This window comes from Ursus americanus, chromosome 2, assembly GCF_024610735.1.
Source record: "Ursus americanus isolate L20-20 chromosome 2, mUrsAme1.1.p, whole genome shotgun sequence".
Taxonomy (NCBI): Eukaryota; Metazoa; Chordata; class Mammalia; order Carnivora; family Ursidae; genus Ursus; species Ursus americanus.
In genome coordinates this window covers 41,579,015-41,595,987 of record NC_142128.1, presented here as the reverse complement: position 1 = coordinate 41,595,987, position 16,973 = coordinate 41,579,015, and positions in this window count along the sequence as shown.

Below are 16,973 nucleotides of genomic sequence, written 5' to 3'. Positions count from 1 at the left end.
CACCGGGCAGGAGGCCGGGGCTCCAGGTGGGTGCCTTTCACCCGGCTGGCTCCCTCCAGGTGGAGGAGAGGGGCCTTTTCTCTGTGCCACAGGCGCCCTGACTCTAGGGACTGCTGGCCCCCCACCAGCAGGCTCTTGGCCTGAGGTGCCCCCGCACAGGCCGCCCAGAGCCTGCTGGAGTCTGTCCTCCCCTGGCTACCGGAGCGCCTATAAAATAAAGAGGACTGAGAAGGCCAGTGACCGTAGAAGACACAGATGAAATGAAAAAAGAAATTAAAATAAACAAAACCCCTCAAACTCACCCCAAGCCTCACACCGACAAACCAAGAGCCCCGAGCTGGGTAGGATGCAGAACTGGCCTGTTTGGGTGATATTTATACGAGCGGCTTGGTTCCTCCCTCCGGCAAGTAAAGCAAGTTGTAAAATTTGAAGGCACATTTTAAAATTGTTTAAAATCCTCCAAATGTGTTTCCTGTCTGGCACGGTGTATGGGGAGCTGGTAACACGCGTGCGTGTGTGGCCCGGAGCCCGGCTTAACGAGGGAGTTTAGGGGCGGTGATGCGGAGGGGCTGGTGGGAGTCAGGGGCAAGAGAAGGAGCCCGTTGTTGGTCCGGGTGTGTGTTCCTTGTGTTGGAATGTGCGTGAAGGGCCTCAGGACTTGGGAGGGTGGTTTCGTCTGGGAAACTAGCATCTTTTTAAAAACCACTATACTTATAAATCATTAGTTAAAGGCCTATAGGGGTAATAATGCAGGTGTGTGACCTTTACTTGAAGCAAGTGGGTGTGATAGGATTTGACAAGACATCATCATTGGAACCTGGCGTCTACATTTGGATACGTTAGACGACGGTGTGGCTCAGGCCCCCCTGGTTCCGGGGTTCTTCCTCCCTCGGCCGCCTCTGCCTCTCTCTCTCTGCCCCAGCCAGCTGCCTTGGCCAGCGGTCCGTCTCCAGTCAGACCTCCCCGCCGCGGGCATCCATCCCTTCCTCTCCTGGGTCCCCGTGACCGTTCGTCTTTTACAAAGTTTGCTTGGTCCCTTCCCTTCTGAAGTTCCTCTGAACTGGTCTCAGTTTGCGTCAGCTCCCGGTGCACGGGCTCTGGGGACCAGAGCGTCGTGGCAGCCGGCCGTCAGCGCCTCCGACAGCTCCATGCCCAGGGCGGGTTTGTGGAATTAAACCGCTGGGCTTTCTAAGAGGATGACCGCGTAGACAATAGCACCCCTGCGTTGGCGCAGACCTAATTTGGTGAAAGTCCTCACACTTTAGGATTTTGTTTATTTCCTTGTCCTTGAACTCTGCATAAGTGGAAGGTATCTATCATTGTGCTGAATTTAGAATGAGTGGAATTCAAGATATAAATTGAAGAAAATGTGCTTTTATTTTATTGTGGTTCCGACCTCTGTAGTTCTAATGTCTATCTTGTTAGGAAATCCTCTGTTTGGGGATAGCACTCGTGGGGGCAAGATGACCTACAATGAGTCTGTCTTGTTAGGACTTTTCCTGGCACCTGATGGAGGAGGGATGTAACACTCTGGCATCCGGGTACTATTCTTTGGGGATGGTTTTGGGGATGTACATCATGGAACCCAAAACCGAGCATGGAAGGAACGTTCGCAGAAGCTCAAAATGCAGCCTGGTCGAGCGTCGAGGCTGGAGGCAGTGGCAATCTCTAAGTCTAGCTGTTTGTTCAACTCCCAAAAAGAAATGACAACGACGGCAACAATTGTTGGCTCCTCGGCGTCCACAGTGGCGAGGCCTGGGGCGGACCTGCACACGACTGTGGTATTCAGGCCCTTTTCCCTTGCTTCCCTGCGGCCCCGGGAGCGCCTGGCGCCTGGGAAGACACAGGGGCTGAGGAGCCAGGAAGGCTGGGGTTTAAATACTAATGAGCAGCAGTCTTGCATCTCAGTGTTCTCGTCTGCGAAAAGTGAGGAAGAATAAGCGCCTTCCCGGGGTTTGGGTGCTCTAGTCCACGGCCTGGCCGGTGTAGGCGCTCAAGCTGCCCCCCCCACCCGCCCCACGTCCCAGCCCACGGAGGCTACACTCTCTTCCAGTTCGAGCTTGTCAGATTTAGCAAATGAAAACAGGGCATACCCAGTTAAAGTTGAATTTCAGATAAACAATGAATACTTTTTGAGTACGAGTATGTCCTATGCAGTATTTGGGACATACTTATACTCAGGTGTTCATTGTCATCTGAAATTCAAATTCCGCTGGGAGTTCTGTCGTTTAACTGACAATTCTGTGAAGTCCCAGTCTCTCCGCGGAGCGTCTCTGGTGAGCTTGGGACAGCTGTGCTCTCGGGACTCCCGTGGCCCTCCCCATCCAGGGGACAGGGTCAGCGCCACTTTCACTTCCGGTGAGTAACTCTGACCACCGTCCAGCGTCTGTGATGGACGAGCTTCACACACCTGTCATCTCAACCCTCACGGTAGCCTCACGAGGCTGGGATTCATGTCCCCCCAGGGACCGCAGGCGGGTCAGCGCCCCCCCGCTGGTAGACGGAGGCTTCATGCTCAGTGCGCTCCGCTAGCTGCTGGCCGGGGGTAGTCTTCGCCGGGGCGAGGCCGACGGGCATCTACCCACATTTTTGTTAAGGAGAGTGATGTTCTTTTGTTCTTTTTAAAAAGATTTTATTTATTTATTTGAGAGACATAGATAGCGAGAGAGAGCAGGAGCCAGGAGGAGAGGGAGAAGAGGGAGGAGGGGGAGGAGGGGGAGGAGGGGGAGGAGGGAGAAGCAGGCTCCCCACTGAGCAGGGAGCCCGGTGTGGGACTCGATCCCAGAACCCTGAGTTCACCACCTGAGCCCTCGGCAGACGCTTCACTGACTGAGTCCCCAGGCGCCCCGAGGAGAGTGGTGTTGTAAAGGAGTTGTGTCAGGATTGATTTGGGGACCGTGGGACTGAATCCTGTTTCCCGAATCCTAAACAGCATGACAAAAATAGGGGCCTTGCGACAAGAACAATACAGTTTCTAAACTTCTAGAAATTTCTAGAGCGCTGTTTGCTTTCACATGTGGATAAATCTGGCATTGCTGTTGGAAGTGTTGTGAAACTCGTCCTTGAGCAAAGTCCTCTCTGGCGCAGCCTGGGATAGGGCGTGGGACAGGCAGGCGTACGTGGCCCGTGGCAGGGAGCCGGGCTTGCCAGGACGTCGGTACTGCAAGGGTGTAAGTTTGGGAACACTTGAAGGAACCAGTCGTCCTTTTTTGGGGAGGATGCTGGGCATAAGCAAGCAGTGGTGTCTGGTATGTCACCTCTGTGGCCGTTGCTCACGCAGGCACCGCGGGTCTGACCCGGGCCTGCGGGGCTTGAGGCCACCACGTGCAAATGGAGCCCCTGCTGCCAGATGGAGGGCGCCTCCTGGCTTGTGCTGCAAGGGGCGGGCACACCGGCTCCCAGGCAGAGGGGTGGCTGAGTGAACAGGAGGGATCGAGCTGGGAATACGCCCGAACTTCCGGTGGGCCTCCAGCCCCGAGAGGCCAGCTGCCCCTTTTTTCTCAGCCCCCTTCTGTCTATTTTTATTTCCGTCTGAATTTGTATGTGTTCCGGGGACTTGGGTTTATAAGGAGGTGGGAAGGGAGAGAGAACAGGCCTCTTCTGTCGGTAACTGCGGAGTGGGGTCACCTCCATCCCCGAGGGGCACTGAAGGGGTTGGAAGCCTTTCCAGGCTTGAAATCCTGTAAGTGGCTGAGCTGGGACTGGAAGTAGGTCTGCCCGGCTTTGATCCTCGGCTATTTCACCGGTGACACTCAGACCCTGTCCTTCCAGAGACTCGGGGGAATGGGAGGGGTTAATCGTACATATTTCTCAAAACCACAGTACAGTGAGTGGGATCGTGGTGTGGTAATGGTACGGCTTCCCCAGGATGAGAGAGGGACCCCATCACTTGAGAGGCCTAGCACATTCTGGAGGCGGACAGCAGCTGGGGAGTGGGGCTTATCTTCGGGAGAGGGAGCCGCTGTGGGACGGGCGGCCCCAGGTGAGGGTGCCAGCTTCTGCAGCTCCCAGGCCGTCTCAGGCTCCAGAAGCCGGGGCTGCAAATGGGGAGGGCTTGGGAAAGGGCGGCTGAGGGCAGAGAAGCCCCCAGGTCTTTCCTGCACCCCTGCAGACCTCTCCCCAGAGGAGGCCTCCCCCCTGCCCTGAGTGCACGAGCTTCCCCAGCGGTCATGTCAAGCTCCCCGCTGTGAAGGTGTCTCTGAGCCTCCGGATCCGTGTGTGGCCTGCAGCGCACGTGGTCCGCACACTCGCGGTCCGCCAGGGCGCCTGCCCAGCAGCCCTCACTTCTCAACGGCCCAAACGCCCTCTTGCTTTCTGCCCTGAGCACCCCCCACCACTGCCTAATTGCCGAAACCCACAGGAGCTATCCCTGACCTCCTTTCTCTCACCTGCCACCCAGTCCTCGGCTCATCTTGTCAGATCTGCCTTCCTGCACGTTCTGAACCCGCCCCAGCTCTACCCTCCGGGCTCCCAGTCCCGCTCTCGCTCCTGGTCCTATTCCGTACCCAACAGCCCAGAGAGAGACACTTTGTTTTCTTTTAAGATTTTGTTTTTAAATAATCTCTACACCCAACGTGGGGGGCTACTCGCTGCCCTCCCCCCCAATCAAGAGCCACCTGCTCCACCAGCCGAGCCTGCCAGGCCCCCAGAGACTTTGCAATGGAGGTTTGATCTGGGCTCCCCTGGCCAAACCCTCCAGTGGCCCCCACTCACAATTACAGTGAAATCCAGGAGCTCACTGTGGTCTCCGAGGCCTATGTTGTCCCCCAGGGGCTCAAACACCTTTTCCCCTTCTCCCCACTCTCCAGCATTGGGGGAATTTGCACTTGAACTTCAAAGATTTTATTTATTTATTTGACAGAGATAGAGACAGCCAGCGAGAGAGGGAACACAAGCAGGGGGAGTGGGAGAGGAAGAAGCAGGCTCATAGCAGAGGAGCCTGATGTGGAGCTCGATCCCATAACGCTGGGATCACGCCCTGAGCCGAAGGCAGGCGCTTAACCGCTGTGCCACCCAGGCGCCCCTGCACTTGAACTTCAGGCTGGAAAACTTTCCCCCAAGATATCGACTTGGCTCAGGCAATGTCGTCTCCATGGAGAGGTCTTTCTGAGGACGACCACACACACTCCTGTTCTTCTTCATCCTCTTTTGTTGCTCTATTTTTTTTCTCATAGTATCTGTCACTACCCGACTTGTATGTGTGTTTGTATATTTTCTTTTCTGTCTATTTTATGTTTCTCCCAGTAGATTGTAAGCTTCATGGGGGCAGAGACCTTGTTCCCTAATGCAGAGAACAGTGCCAGGCATATGGTAGGATTTGAAAAAATAGGAAGGGCATGACTCTAGCCTCAGGAACACCAAGTAAAACAGGTGAACGGAGCATATGGACAAAAATAACAATTTGCATGCTAGTGGGGAGACCTGGCCCCTTCCCCACCTGCTTCCTGAAAGCCAGGACTGCATTTTCAGGAATGAGATGAGAGGGCTCTTTTCTAGAAAATGTCCCAGAGAATGGTCCCCGAGAAAAGGTCAACATTTAAAGATGAGAAAGTCACTATGTGACCGTTTGCTCCTTCCTCCCTCCCAGGAAGCTTTACTGAGCACCTGCTGTGCGGGACTGTATTCTAGGCGCTCGGCCTCCATCGGTGAGTCTCACAGACAGTGATCTTTGCTGCCAGGAGCCGATCTTCTGGGCGGGGCCATAAACCAGCTCCTGCTCGCAGTTACCCAACGGTTGTGCCTCCTGCTGATGAGACCTGAACGGAAGCCAAGGACCCTCGGGCATCTGAGGAAGCCTTCAGCCAGAGAGAGGCAGCCGTCAAAGCACACATGGGAGAAAAGGAAGCCACAAGAATATAGGAGTAATGTGAGAAGCAGAAAAACACCTAAGAAATGGCAACTGGGGGACGCCCGGCTGGCTTAGTCAGTGGAACATGTGACTCTTGATCTCAGGGTCTGAGTTAGAGCCCCATGTTGGGCGTAGAGCTTACTTAACAAAAGAAAAACAACAACAAAGAAAAACCTCAATTAAAAAATGATTGTTGGGATGCCTGGGTGGCTCAGTTGGTGAAGCGTCTGCCTTTGGCTCAGGTCATGATCCCAGGGTCCTGGAATCGAGCCCCACGTCGGGTTCCCTGTTCAGGGGGGAGCCTACTTCTCCCTCTCCCTCTGCCTGCCGCTCTCCCTGCTTGTGCTCTCTCTCTCTCTGACAAATAAATAAATAAAATCTTTTTAAAAAATGATAGTTTGTTTGAAGTTTGTTTTTTTAAGTAATCTACATGCCACTGTGGGGCTCAAACTCACCACCCCAAGACCAAGACTCATGTGCTCTGACTGACTGAGCCAGCCAGGCACCTGAGCAACTGATAGTTTTAGAGGTAAGAGAGGTTTCATGAAATAATAAGATCATATTAAAAATGAATTAGAAATTTAATTACTCAGAAATTAAATATAGGTTAGTAAAAACAATCAAGGGATTGGGAAGTCTAGCGGTAGAAATCCCCAAGAAAGCAGATTAAATAGACAAAACGTTAAGGAATAAGGGAGAAAAATATGAAAATGAGAGAAACCACTCTGGAGACAGAGCATCCAGCTGACAGGAGAAAGGGTGTGGAAGTTATCAAAGAAACAGTATAAGAGGGGCCCCCGGGTGGCACGGCAGTTAAGCGTCTGCCTTCGGCTCAGGGCGTGATCCCGGTGTTCTGGGATCGAGCCCCACATCAGGCTCCTCCGCTATGAGCCTGCTTCTTCCTCTCCCACTCCCCCTGCTTGTGTTCCTTCTCTCGCTGGCTGTCTGTATCTCTGTCAAATAAATAAAATCTTTAAAAAAAAAAAAAAAGAAAAAGAAACAGTATAAGAACCCTTCTCAAGACTTTGTCCGAACAAGTGATAAACACTCATGTTCATGCAAAGGATCAAGAATCTGCTGCATCTCTGATTTCTCAGTAGCAACACTGGAGCTAGGGGACCCCGAAATCCGGAGCAAAATGTTTTCCAACCCAAAACGCTACCCCCCAGCCAAACAGTAAGAAAGAACGGGGCTAGGGCAAAGAGCACGCCACCAGTGACACACGCCATTTCCCTCAGCAAGCTCCTGGAGGTGAGCTCCGTGAAATGAGAGGGCAAGGAGAAAGAATGACACAGGCGCAGGACGTGGCTCTCGCAGGAAAGAGGGGAAGGGCGCGCATTTCGGTGGATGAAGGGACGCTCCACGGTGCAGCCGTGCACCAGGGCTAACCACCAACCGACCCACCTGACTGCAGGATGAGGGGCTCCAGGAGGAGTGTCTCCAAGAAAAAGGCCCTGTGGGGACACCTGGCTGGCTCAGTGGGCAGAGCCTGCGGCTCTCGGTCTCAGGGGTAGAGATTACTTTAAAATCTTTTTAAAAAGCACTGCCAGGGGCACCTGGGTGGCACAGCGGTTAAGCGCGTCTGCCTTTGGTTCAGGGCGTGATCCCGGCGTTGTGGGATCGAGCCCCACATCAGGCTCCTCTGATATGAGCCTGCTTCTTCCTCTCTCACTCCGCCTGCTTGTGTTCCCTCTCTCGCTGGCTGTCTCTCTCTCTGTCGAATAAATAAATAAAATATTAAAAAAAAAAAAAAGCACTGCCAAACTACTTGATGAGTTTGAGAACACTGAGAGGAATGGTCGGAGAGTATAGGGATGAATTTGTAATCAGGAAAAGAAAATGAAAATAAAGAAATAAAATAATCCAGGCAATATTTTATTTTATTTTTTAAAGATTTGTTTATGTATTTGAGAGAGAGAGTGCATGCGTGAGTGCGGGTAGTGGGGAGGGGCCGAGGGAGAGAATCTCAAGCAGACTCCCTGCTGATGAGCTCGGAGCCTGATGTGATGATGATGATGCTGATGACGACGATGATGATGATGACGACGACGATGACGACGACGATGACGATGACAATGATGATGACAATGATGATGACGATGCTGATGATGATGATGACGATGACGATGACGATGATGACGATGATGAGGATGATGACGACAATGATGATGACAATGATGACGATGACGACGATGACGATGACAACGATGATGACGACGACGACAATGATGACGACGACGATGATGACGACGACGATGATGACGATGATGATGACGACGATGATGACGACGACGATGATGACGACGATGACGATGACAATGATGACGACAATGATGACGACGATGATGACGACGATGACGACGACGATGACGATGATGACGATGACAACGACGATGATGATGATGATGACGATGATGACGACGATCATGACGATGACGATGACGATGACAATGACGATGACGATGATGACGATGATGACGATGATGATGACGACGATGATGATGACGATGACGAGGATGGCGATGAGTGCAGAGCTGGGTGCAGGGCTCCGTCCCAGGACCCATGAGATCATGACCTGAGTGGAAAACCAAGAGTTGCACACTCGACCAACTGAGTCACCCAGGTGCTCCAATCCAGGCAATATTTTAAATTTAAATTCATTTTTGAATAGGTAATACATTTACATGGTTGAAAAATCAGAATGATATAAAAGGCAAAATAGTGGCATGTGGGTGGCTCAGTTGTTGGGTGTCTGCCTTCAGCTCAGGTCATGATCCTGGGGTCCTGGGATCGAGCCCCACATCAGGCTCCTTGCTCAGTGGGGAGTCTGCTTCTCCCTCTGCCTGCAGCTCCCCCTGCTTGTGCTCCTGCTCTCTCTGTCAAATGAATGAATAAAATCTTTAAGAAAAAAAAAAAAAAGGAAAAATAACGAACTCTGTGCACTCTGTCTCCTCCCCAAACAAGCAACCACTTGTTATTGGTTTCTCATGGACACTTCCTGTGTATGTATATATTTAACTGTGGTCCAAAACACCTAACATGGAATTTGCCGTTGCAACCATTTTCAAGTACACAGTTCAGTCATGTTAACTATCTTCACATTGTTATGTTCCAGAGATTTAATAAGATACAAATTCATATGTATATGTTACCTTCTCTGTCTTGCTTTCCTTTATTATTTTTTTAAAACTAATCTCTACACCCGTCGTGGGGCTCGAACTTGCAACCCCAAGATCAAGAGTCGCTCACTCTTCCTTCTCAGCCAGCCAGGCACCTCTTTTCTTGCCCTCTATGTACATTGTTCTGCACTTTGCTGTCTCCACTTTGCAATCTATCCTGGAGGTCCTTCCATGGAGAGCTTCTCTTTCTTTCGTCTGGTGGCCTCGTGTTTCACCGCAAGGACATAAAGTAGCTTATTGACCGCTGTCCATGGAAGGACGCTGGGGTTTCTCCCAGCGCTTTGCTATCACCAGCGAACGCCATAGCGCATAACCACGCACATCCATCATTTCCAGAGTGTGCGGACACAGCTGCCCGACGGATTCCCAGAGGCGGGGCTGCTGGGCCGAGGGCACCTCCTTTATAATCGTGCCTGTGGCTCTGGGTCCCCTCCACGCTGGGGCACGGAGGCGCCTGTTCCGTGAAGCCTCATCACAGACTGTACTGTAAACTTCTGCATTTTTGCCAAGCAGATAAATGAGAAATGCCATCTTGATGTAGTTTTAGTTTTCATTTCTCTTCTGTGGGAGATCGAGCATCTTTTAAAACATTTAAGGGCCATTTGTGTTTCTTTTCTGTGAAATGTTTATGTTCCTTGGCCATTTTTCTATTGGGTTGTTGGTCTCTCCAGATAATTATTAACTACAAGGGAATTGGAAAAGCATTTGAAGAAATAGAATGGATCATAGTATAAAACACTGCTCGATTATGAATAATTGTTACAGTTTCATAATGATTTAACGCTAAATATTGATTTAACCAAAATTTTGGATCTGAATATACTTGGGGAGGCAGAGGCAAGTTTGTTCAAGGACTGAGGCATAGGACACAGAGAACTAAATCCTCACCTTCCATGCGAGGAAGCCAATCTGTTTCTCTAGAAAGTGTAAAATTGGAAAAAGAAAAGAAACAGCAGCAGTACCAGCTAAAATAAGATTATTTAGAAATATGAAGGTAAACATCAGAGGCTGCAACTAGAAGGTTGGAGGGAGGCTGCCTCTGGGAACTGAGGTGAGGAGTGGGGGCGGGGTGCAGCAGGAGCCACGCCGTCCATCTGAGCTATTCTGTCCCATTGCTGCCGGGGCGCAGGTGCCAGGGGTGCCGGAGCACAGACCAGGTCCGGCCACTCCCACTGACAAAATCCAAAGACAGTGAGACCAGCGGTGGTGACACAAGAAAGAGTTTGTTTTGGTGAGGCCAACACCTGGAAGACAGCGGACTAGTGAGTCAAAGACCAAAGGAAAATGTGGAGCAAAAGTCAGGGGGTACCTGCAGATGGGTAGGAAAGGTCAAGTGGATCCCTGTTTTGGGGTCAATCACACGGCGTTAGGACAGTCCTTTGGCTTGAGGGGTGGTTTGGGTCCCCATCATGGGAGGCTTTGCCGGCCGAGTCTTCCCCCTGAGTTCAGAGAGAAGATGGAAAGAACTAATCAGTTAGAAAGTACAGACTAAGGTCAGAATGAAGGTGGTTGACGTCCTCTCCCACCATTAGAGTTTTTAAACCATGTAAGGTATTACTGTGATAAAATTAATTATATACAATTAAATGAGGTGGCATATACGTGGCCACATAAAGCCCCTGCTTTTCCGTAGAGGGATAATACAGACAGACTTGGGGGTTTGTGCCGAGAAAGTGTTAAGAGACTGAAGAATACATAGCAGGGCTTTTCCTTTTTTTTTTTTTTAAGATTTTATTTATTTATTCGACAGAGATAGAGACAGCCAGAGAGAGAGGGAACACAAGCAGGGGGAGTGGGAGAGGGAGAAGCAGGCTCATAGCGGAGAAGCCTGATGTGGGGCTCGATCCCAGAACGCCGGGATCACGCCCTGAGCCGAAGGCAGACGCTTAACCACTGCACCACTCAGGCGCCCCTTTTCTTTTTCTTTTTTACAGTAAAGTCCACATCCAACTTGGGGCTTGAACTCAGGACCCTGAGATTAAGAGTAGCGAGCCCCATGAACTGAGCCAGCCAGGCGCCCCCTAATGGTTTCATCTGGCTGGTCTTTTTGAAAGACAAAGTCCTGTTTTGAGGAAAGTCTCTTCTGAAATCTTAGGTGGACTCCGATTCTGGCCACGGTGCAGTAGCAGGGACGACACCCCCTCTGCCCTCTTGCATGAAACAACCGACAACCCAGACGGACTGTAAGAAGCAGTGACGTTCAGACATTGAACAGGGACAGTAGTCCCTGAGAGAGAGGAAATACATGAAGTGGGCCCTAAAATTGCCCACACTTACTGCTTGGAGAGAATTTCCAGGCTGGCCGAGCCCGGGGACCTCCTGGCTGGAGGACAGGGAGTGGGGAGCGTGGAGGCCAAGGTGGGCAGTGTGTAGGCGGAGCTCTGGAAAGCAGCAAGCTGCCCAGAGAAGGCTCTCGAGGTCTGCAGAGGGCCCTCCCTGGGGCCCCAGCCCCTGTGAGAAGTACTTGCACGTAGGGGAAGAACCAGAGGCAAGAAGGGGACAATCTTCAGCTCAGACAGTGCCGGGAATACTTTGTGTCCCCATCAGCCAGAGTGGAAAGACCCCTTTAAAATAGCTATTATTGGGGCTCCGGGGTGGCTCAGTTGGTGAAGCGTCTGCCTTCGGCTCAGGTCATGATCTCATGATCCCACAGTCCTGGGATCAAGCCCCCCATCAGGCTCCCTGCTCCGTGGGGAACCTGCCTCACCCCCTCCCTCTGCCTACTGCTCCCCCGGCTTGTTCTTTCTCTCTCTCTCTCTGTCAAATAAACAAAGAAACAAATCTTAAAAAAAAATAAAGTAGCTATTATTAAATATATTCTATATATTCTAAATATATGTCTGTATATTAGACACTGCAGAAGGAAGGTTGGTGAACTTGAAGACTTAGCAACAGAAACTATCAAAAATGAAACACAGGAAAAGACAAGAAGGAGAAGAGGAGAAAAAGCAAGGAGAGGGGAAGGCAAAGGGAGGAAGGGGAGGAGGAAGAGGGAAGACGGAGAAGGAGAAATCAGTGAACTGTGGAATATATGTGGAGACCCAGAAATATGGGGAGAGCGTTGACAGGAAAATGTTTGAAGAAGCAATGGCCAAAGACTTTCCAATTTTGATGAAAACTATAAACCCATATATCCAAGAAGCCCCACAGACCTTCAGCACAAGAAACATGAAGAAAAACACACGAAGACACACCATAATCTGCCTTAAGCACTGCTGAGCAGCAGTGAGAAGGAGAGAATCTTAGAAGCAGCCAGAAGGAAGTAACACATTATATAAAGAGGAAAAGGAGAAGCAGACTTCTCATCAGAAGCAAGGGAAACGCAGGGACACCTGCTGGCTCAGCTGATGGAGCGTGTGACTCTTAATTTGGGGTCATGAGTTCAAGCCCCTGGTTGGGTGTAGAGATTAGTTATCTTTTTTTATTGAAGATTTTATTTATTTATTTATTTATTTATTTATTTATTTATTTATTTATTTGACAAAGAGAGCACAAGCACAGGGAGAGGGAGAAGCAGACTCCCTTGCTGAGCAGGAGCCCAATGCGGGACTCGAAGCCCTGGGCCGAAGGCAGGTGCCCAATGGACTGAGCCACCAGCTGCGCCTAGAGATTAGCTATAAATAAAATCTTTATAGATAATAAAAACAACACAAAAGTAGTGGAATCCAGAAGATAGCGGAGCGATGACTTTATAGCAATCAAAGATGAACACTGTCAACCTAGAATTCAGGGGAGATGTCTTTGAGGACTGAAGGTGAAGTAAAGATGCGCTCAGATGTTCAAAATCTGAACGAAGCCATCACCAGCAGGCCTGCGCTATGAGAAAAGCGGTAAGTCCTTCAAGCAGAAGAAAAATGACACCAGATGGAAATATCCATCCATACAAGGGAACAAAGAGCACCAGAAATGGTAAATATGTGGCTAAATATAAAAGACTTTTTTCTTATTTTAAGTAAGTGGCTCAGTTGGGTAAGTGTAGACTTCTGGTTTCAGCTCAGGTCATGATCTCAGGGTTCCGAGATGGAGACTCTGGAGGGGTTGGCTTCCACCTCCCCCAGCCTCCTCCAGCTCGTGCTCGCTCTCTCGCTCTCTCTCAAATAAATAAATCTTAAAAAAAAAAAAAAAAGATAAGAGGGGAGCCTGGCTGGCTCAGTCAGTGAGCATGCAATTCTTGTCTTGGGGTGGTGCGTATGAGCCCCACTTTGGATGTGGAGTCTACTTAAAATAAAATTCTGGGGCACCTGTGTGGCCTCCGGGTTCTGGGATCAAGCCCGGGTTGCACTCCCCGCTCAGTGGGAGCCTGCTTCTCCCTCTCCCTCTGCCTGCTGCTCCTCCTGCTTGTGCGCTCTCTCTTTCTCAGATAAATAAACTCTTAATAAAATAAAATAAAATAAAATAAAATAAAATAAAATAAAATAAAATAAAATAAAATAAAATAGAATAAAATAAAATAAAATTCTCTTTAAGTGATAGTTGAGGGATTCAAGCAAAAATAATGCGTGTGGACTCCTCCGATGTGTAGCAATCCAATGCCGGCAGGCTGGGAGGTGTGACATAGAAGGAAGGTGCCTACACTACAAATAAAGTGGTATAAGTTAAAGATGCGTTCTGTAATCCTAGAGGAACCACGAAAAACGTTCTTAAAGTATAGCTTAATAAGCTAATAAAGGACATAAGCTGGAGTCACGGGCTCAGGCACCTGCAGACAGAGCTGGTGCGGGGCTCGCCCAGGGCCTCCAGGTGTTTGGGGTAGAATAAGTCGCCAGAAAGAGCTTCCTCTCCTGCCACCTTCTGGCAGGAAATTCAGCCTATTTTTAACCCAAGTCTGTTTAAGTGCTTTTGGCTGAAAGAGAACCTGCCGCTTCTGAGCCCCAGGGCGGCCCCAGTCTCCCTGGCTTCCCCGCTCTCGCAGCCCCGGGGCGGCCCCAGTCTCCCTGGCTTTCCCGCTCTCCCAGCCCGGAAGGCCCCGACTGCTTAGATGCCCCAGTTTCCCAGCCACCTGTGCCCGGAGCAGGTGAGAGACCCCCGCAGGAGCGCACGCGCACCCACCCGCACCAGGGCACGCGCGCACCTGGCCGCCGCCGCGGGAGTGGTACCCTCAGGCTTGCCCGGGCCGGGAGGGCACCGCCAACTCGCGCGGGGCGGGGGGGAGCAAGTCGCCCTCCGTGGAAGGTGCGCTCTGCTGCGAGTGGGCTGTGTCTGTGGCTGCTCGTGCTCTTTACGAGCCGTGCGCGCAGCGGCCTCTGCCCTTCGTCCACGCACCCCTCTTCTGTCCCTGTCCCCCAGCTGTCAGTCAGGCCTCTGTCTCTCCTGAAGCCTCCACTCACAACCCTGCCCACAGGCGCAGCCAAATGGCCCTTTCATTCTGGGGTGAACGCTAGGGCTCAGCGCCGCCCGGGTGTGGTAAGCAGCGCTCACTAGTGAAGAGTGCCCCAAGGCCGGTTTTAGGGCCTTCCTAGGGGTTCATTGAGCCCCGGTTCCCACCGCCAGACCAGGTCCTCGGAGGCCAGGAAGGGCACCCAAACGGCAGGTCTCAGGACATAGAGGAGGACCACCCTCCATGCCCAGAGCTGGGCCTGGGGGGGGGGGTCTGCTCCCAGAGCTGGGCCTGGGGGTGGGGTGTGCGCCCAGAGCTAGGCCTGGGGGTGGGGGTGTGCGCCCAGAGCTGGGCCTGGTGGTGGTGGGGGTCTGTGCCCAGAGCTGGGCCTGGGGGTGGGGGTGTGCGCCCAGAGCTGGGCCTGGTGGGGGGGGGGGGTCTGTGCCCAGAGCTGGGGCTGGGGGGGGGGGGGGCTGTGCTCCCAGAGCTGGGCCTGGGGTTCTGTGACCAGAGAGGGCAGTGCTTGCGCCCAGACATGGCCCCGCATGGCAGGTTCTCCCTGGGTGTCTTCCCCAGGCTCAGGGTCTGGCGTCCGTGAGTGTGTGCACCCTCGCGTGCAAGCACGTCTGCTGTGTGGTGACAGGGCTCTCTCTGGTCCCAAGCTCGCCTTTCTTTCATGGCACCAGCATGAGGGGGGTGCTGGTGGTCCCTGGGAGGGGCTGTGGTGGGCCTCTGCGTCTCTGAGTCTCGCCCTGTGTGTGTGCGTGTGTGTCTGTGCGTGTGTGGGGGGGGCAAATCCTCAGGGATCTAGGGGTTGTGTTTGTGTCCACACGTAGGTTTCCGGAGGGTGTGAACGCGGCATCACTCGCCCCCACGACCCACCTCCTCCCTTCCCTGGTCTCTCCCGGACTCCAGACTCTGCCCCGTGGGTTTGGCTGGTGCTCTGTCTAGCGGCACTGCCCCCGCTGGATGCCGGCCCTCAGGGGCATCCTGTTGTGTGACGCTGGGTGTGAGTGTGGCTTGGGTGCCTGTGTGTGGGCGTCAGTATGACGGTCCTGTGTGTGCCCCGAGGCCCAAGACGTGTCAGTGTGCCGCTGAAGCGTGTCCAGCACACACGCCTGAGTGTGTGTACGAGCGTGAGGGAGTGTGTGTCCGTGCTCCTGTACGGGAGGGGGCCGCTCCCTCCACATCAGCTGTGTCAACAAAGCCCCTGCCTTCCTTCCGGAGGCCCCTTCAGGACTGTCGCCCCAGCCCCTTCCCCAGGCGCCGACTTTGATTGACTGCGTGGACCGCAAGGTTGTGAAGTACGTGAGCGGGTGTGGACTGAAGAGAGTAAAAGTGTGTGCGAGCATGCGGGTGAGGCCCGAGCGTTCCCTGGCCAACACCAGCCCTCAGGAACTGCTTGGGGGACCCCAGGCCACTTGAGCCTTGCTCAGGTCCCTGGGCTGGTTCATCCTCCCTTTTATAGCCGCGGTTGGCGACAGTCCTGTAATTACCTGGAGCCAGACGCTATGGCGAAAGCCAAGAGCTTGGAGCCTACCCTCGGGGGGAGGGGCCGTATCTGCCCCCCCACGGGGCCAAGCCACGGGAAGCCAGACCTCCCCAGGGTCCCATCCCAGGCTAGTCATGGGTTGTGCCTGAGGCTGCTGGTGCTGCCCCCCGCCCCGGCCTGACCACAGCATCTCATGCTCTTCCCTGTGCCGCCCCCCACCCCCCGGTCAGTCCAGGGGCTGAGCTACCCAGCCTGTGTGTCCCCACCCCCTCCCGCCTGTGTCCCTCATGCCAGCCGTGCCCCCTACCTAGCTCAGGTCCTTCATCCCACATTCCAGCCCATGTGTCCTGCCCAACCGATGTCCCCTGCGGCCCAGCTCAGCCCCTGACCCCAGGTCTGCCAGCTGAGCAGAACAGGGAGCGTGAGGGAGACCGTGTAAGGCTTTGGGGCTGAGTAGTGCTGTCTGGACAGGACAGGTCTACCCCCAAGGCCTTAGCAACTGAAACGGGAGGGAAGGAGAGAAGGCCGAAAGGGGTAGGAGAAGCCCTGGGATGCAAGGTGGGCCAGGACCTCACCCCTTCTGCCCCAGCCTAGAGCACAAGGGTAGGGCTGAGCCCAGAGCATTCCTCGGTGAAGCTCCCCGCGCCCCTCAGGGTTTAGCACCCACCCCTGCAGGTTCCCAACCCAGGGGACAAGCCCAGCCCGGATAGCAAATGGTCCTGTTCCTCTTCCCTCTCCATGGCCGGGTTAGAGTGACTGGCGCCCAGAAGCGGAGGGCGTTGCCGCTCTGAGCCTCACTCCCCAAACCCAAATCTGTGTCTGCTCCTGCCATTAGCTGTGTCCTGAGGAGCCCCCGGGGCAACGCTCTGAATTCCCGCATGTGTGCGTGCTACTGTGGCCCCTCTGGAGGTCCTTGCTGAGGCAGCCAGAGGGACACAGGCAGGGGCCAAGGAGTCCCTGTCAGGGTGGACGTGCTGCCCTGTGGAGCCCGCACAGGGCTGGGGCTTGGGGGGAACAGCACAGCCTCGGGGCTGGGGCTTGATGGGGGAGACAGCACAGCCCCCCCCGAGCAGACAGTAAGGGCACCCCAGCAGATGGTGGTTCAGCCTGCTCCTCCCCAACACCCCGATTGTCTTG